Here is a 5,406-nt window from a genome sequence, read left to right as displayed (position 1 = left end):
GAAAGGATGAAAGACAAAATCGATCTCAGCGGAATGTGAACTGGGTATGTGAAGATGGACGGAATACCACAAAGCATTTTGTCCTGTAGACTAATAATTCTTTTCTTCTCTGGGCACAAGGCCCGAAATTTTTGGGGAGGGAGCCAGTCGATTAGATCGACTCCCTTACGTAACTGGTACTTAACTTATCGACCCCAAACGGATAAAAGGCAAAGTCGACCTCGGCGGAATTTGAACTGAAAACGTAGCTGCAGACGAAATACCGCTAAGCATTTCGACCTGCTAATGATTCTGCAAGCTACTAACCACACAGTCACCCCCACCCAAAAAAAAAAAACCCAACAAAACAAGATAGAAATAAGATTAAATTGAAGATGACTTTTACCAAGTAGTAGAGGAAGTGTGTCAAAGGAAATAAATTAGAATAAAAATAGAAATAAAAGATTTCAAAGGATAATTAAAACACTTTGTTGTCTTTTTACGGCTTTGATTCGTTTCTTCAAATTATTTCTTATCTTTATTATTCATCATTTATTGTTTTCCGGCCATTGTGGCTCTCAGTGATTCCTATGACCTCTACTGGTCATTAATCTCTAAGTAACAGGCCGGATTTCTTTCGCTTATTTTATCTGTATCTTTAATTAACTATTTTATCTTTAGCTTTTTAAATACACTTATCTCATTCATACACACACGCATTAATTTCTATCCTCCCAGAAGCAATCAGTGTCCAGTCTACTCCATCCCAATTGTTGTATTCCATATTGCTGGTTACCCACTACCAAAAAGCATTCACTACTAAAGATATACTATCTTGATTCAGTTGCACTTTCTAACAAATATAAAGTGTTTCTCAACATTACATTACGATATTTTATATCTTTATTATTTATGCGCCCCGCTTTAAAGCCTAGCCAGGCTCATGGGTCCGGTTTCTCGGGTGTATGTGTTCCTTCCAGCTGGACGGACGCCAGTCCATCGCAGCGTTACTCAAGAAACAAGAAGAAAGAGTGAGAGAAAGAGTACAACATGAGTCACCACCACCCCTGCCGGAGCCTCGTGGAGCTTTAGGTATTTTCGCTCAATAAACACACACAACGCCCGGTCTGGAAATCGAAGCCAAGATCCTCCGACCGCGAGTCCGCTGCCCTAACCACTGGGCCATTGCGCCTCCACACATTACGATATAATAAATATTAAATTATTTATGTCCGTATGAATGTTATATATATTTTTCCCAACACACACACACACACACACACACACACACACACACACATAAACACGCGCACACATTATATATCTACACATGTGCTGTTGGCGATTTCTTTTCCTTCTTTGGACTTTTCCCTTTCTCCTTTCCAGCAGAGAGCTATGCTCGAAACATCAAACTCTCTCATTTTACAGAGCATCAAGCTTATACATTCCTTATGCACGTCCTCTTGTCCATTAATTTCATTCGTTTATTTTAATTGACTCTGTGTGTGTGTGTGTGTGTGTGTGTGTGTGTGTGTGCGTGTGTGCATGTATGTATGTATGTATGTATATGTATATACTGCGGCGGTAGGTAAAATATTTGGAAACTCAGTCAACTCTTAATGTGGTTATTACCAACAAGCACAGCCTAAAAACCTATCTGACATTGAGAACAGCAAAGGAAGAACATAAGACTAACAACTAAAGTTATAATACAATAAATTAACTTCCGAGAAGAAGAATGGCTTAAACAGTAAAGTTTGTTAAGAAGTTTTTAATGACTTCGAAGTGAAATGTGATGTAATATTGTGATGATGTTTGTTGGCAAAGAACTTCTATGCGCTGAAAGAAAAGGTAGAACTCTTCATGGATGTTCAAGACATTTCTTTTATGAAATTAGAAGACGAAAAATAGTTATGCAATTTGGAATTTATGATTGATATCATTAGCCATGTAAATTATGTTAATTTGATATTCTAAAGGTCGGATAAGCTTATTATCTTTGTCATTTCCAATACCAAAACTTTCCAATCAAAGCTGCAATTATTCGTAACTCGTATAATAAAAAAGTAAAATAGATATTAATAATAATGTCATGTTGATGACGACGACGACGATGATGATGATGATGAGATGATGACAAGGATAAAACATGGGTTAGAGAATGTTCCAATACTGAAAAGCAGAAAACCAATATTGGTGTAATATGTGACCCAGAGCTTATTATTTAGATCAATTTCAAAAGCGGTGTCGAGATTTACAAAATCGTGATTTCGAACTAAAGAATGTCAGTGCTAGCCATACATAATCACATGTAGGAGCAGATTTAGTCAAAGACTAGCAATCACCCTACATGTATGTCTTCCATCTCAATGCTACCTGATGTTTATGTAAAGGAAAGGCCGCCAAAGAGCTTAGTATCTTCTGTCAGTTGCAGACGTCGTTGTCAGAACGTATAGAGTCGAAATAAATACCTCAATATATCTCGCTTGACCTGCTTGCAGTCCCACCGATCTATCACCATGGATTGGTGCTTTTTAATCGACCCAGAAATAATGAAAGGCAAGGCTGACCTCAGGAAATTTTTTACTCAGAACATAGAGAATCAGGACACATACTAAGTGGCTGTCTATCTAACACTCTAATGAGTCCGTCAATTCGCCGCTTTGAGATCTTATTATGAACTTACCAAAATCCTTTTGGTGTGATACCAACTGAAGCGCTTGATTAATTACAACTCAGAATATTTCGCTAACTACCAAGACATCGAGCTGGCAGAACCATTAGCATGTCTAGCAAAATCCTTATCGGCATTCCAACCGTCTTTACTCTCTGAGTTCAAATTTCGCCGAGGTCGACTTTGCCTTTATCTTTCGGAGGCGATAAAATAAGTAACAGTTAAGCATCAGAGTTGATGTGATCGAATATTGAACCTTTGTAAAATCAAAAATCACATCACTGTTTTCTTACCCGTTACTGGTATAGACAATATTTCACAATTTTTATCCACCAAGCACTTGGCGTGCAAGGCTTTAGAATAACAACGTTGCAAACCAATTAAAAATTGTTACGTCTAACATCAACCTCATCTATCATCTGAGCTTTCCCAAGAAACACAGAACCAACTTTTCCATTAAAATGCAATATGAGAAGTTTCATTCAATTTGAAACATTATACTCTGTTGGGTCTTTGGTTTTTCCAGTATTTAAATCATTGTAATTACCTGGTTAATAAATGTGTTAAAACATTCGAATTACACCTGCTTCATGCAGTCGCGTGAATTCCCATGAATTTGTCAAATTAAAAGACACAATATTTTTCTCAGCACTGGTGCAGACCCTCCTCCGACACACACAAATTCTTAATTACTTAAACATACAGAAGCAATCCCTAGCGTGCATAGACAATCGATTTCAGTTTCAAATATTGGCACAAGGCCAGCAATTTCGGGGTGAGAGATAAGCCGATTGCATCGACCCCAATACTCAACTGGTATATATTTAATCGACCCTAAAGGATGATAGACAAAGTCTTGAATTATCATCGTTATTTCTGCACCTTTGCTTTTTTTCTATGTAGGAGCGTTGGTCCATATGCAAACCCATTTTTACCTCTGGAAAGAGGTGGTTCATACTAGTCTGATTTCTATCTTTTGACTTTATCAGGAGCTTTCGCTCCGCTGGCATGGCCTTGAAAGTCATTGCAGCAAACAAGCCACAACATCACAACTAAGATTAGACCTTATGATGGACACAGGTCCTTATTCAATCACAAGTTGTCCCTGATACTAAGTAGAAAGGTTCCTCGACCACCTGATGTACAGGAACTTTTGTTGCTTCCAACTGTGTATCTATGTGTGTGTGACATCACTTGGCACTGACACGTTGCAGAGATACGCATATAACGAAACTCATATTAAACACAAAAATAGTACACACACACACACGCACACACACACGCACACACAAGTAATCTGCTTTTGATGGCATTAACAACAAAAGAATTAGCACGGACAGAAAAACGAAGTGGATCAATATTTTATTGAAGATTTTGTGTAATCTTTTTCGTTTTTATATTAGACATACTTTTTATATTAGACTTGTTATTTTTGTGCAATCGGTTCTTGTGGCATACTCTTTATTATTAGACAGCGAATTACCATAGTCTTTAGAGCGTCAGCCAGAATATTTGTCGGTAGTTTGTTTTCGACTCTCGACTCCACTCTCTGAGTTCAAATCCTGCCGAAGTCAACTTTGCCATTCACCTTCTCAGGGGTCAGTAAAATAAAGGAGAAATTCAAGATGAAATGGCGAAATTGTAACAACATTTGGGACCAGATGCCCAGCGGTACTTGTTCTGGCTCGTTCCGTTTCTGAATCCAAATTCCCTCCGAAGTCATCTTTTCCATTCTTCGATAAAATAAAGTACCAGTCAATTATTAAGCTCGTTGATATCGATTAACCACTTCCCCAAAATTGCTGGTCTGGCGCCAAAAATTATTATTGTTTTCTTCCGATTCATTGGTGTGGCGGACAAAACGATCAGCAGTATTTCTTATTTCTCTATTGCTCACAAGGGGCTACACACAGAGGGGGAAAAACATGGACACACAAACGGATTAAGTCGATTATATCGACCCCAGTGCGTAACTGGTACTTATTTAATCGACCCCGAAAGGATGAAAGGCAAAGTCGACCTGGGCGGAATTTGAACTCAGAACGTAGCAACAGACGAAATACCGCTTAGCATTTTGCCCAGCGTGCTAACGATTCTGCCAGCTCGCCGCACAGCATTACATTCTGAGTTGAAGTTCTGTCGGGATCAGCCCTGCCTTTAATAACTCTAGGGTCGATAAAATAAGTAGCAGTCAAGTGCTAAGGTTGATGATGTAATCGACTTGCTCCATCCCGTCAAAACTGCTGAACTTGTATCAAATTTAGAAAGACTTCTTAAAACGAGGGCTGGCGCAACTGTTAGCGTGTAATCTAATTTTCTTCTTTCAAAATTGCTGGCCCCTGCCAAAATTAGAAAAGAATATTGGTTTCAAATTTGGCACAAAGTCAGTAGTTTCGGTCGATTACATTCACCTCAGTGTACAATTGGTACTTATTTTATCGATCCCGAAAGGATGAAACGCAAAATCGACCTCCCCGGAGTTAGAACGTAAAGACGGACGAAATGCCGCTAAGCATTTTGCCTGGCGTGCTAACGATTCTGCCAGCTCACCACCTTAAAATTAGAAATCATTATGAACAGGCGGTGAACGCCCAGATTCGTTAGCGCGTCGAACAAAATAATTAGCAGCATTTCCTTTAAGTGTTTTGCGTCTTATGTTCAAATACCGGCGAGATCGTTTTTGCCTTTCATCGTTTCGGGGTCGATAAAATAACTACCCGTCAACTACCGGGGTCGATAAAACCTACCAACCA

The sequence above is a fragment of the Octopus bimaculoides genome, chromosome 9 (genome assembly GCF_001194135.2).
Source record: "Octopus bimaculoides isolate UCB-OBI-ISO-001 chromosome 9, ASM119413v2, whole genome shotgun sequence".
Taxonomy (NCBI): Eukaryota; Metazoa; Mollusca; class Cephalopoda; order Octopoda; family Octopodidae; genus Octopus; species Octopus bimaculoides.
Note: the sequence above shows the minus strand (reverse complement) of the source record.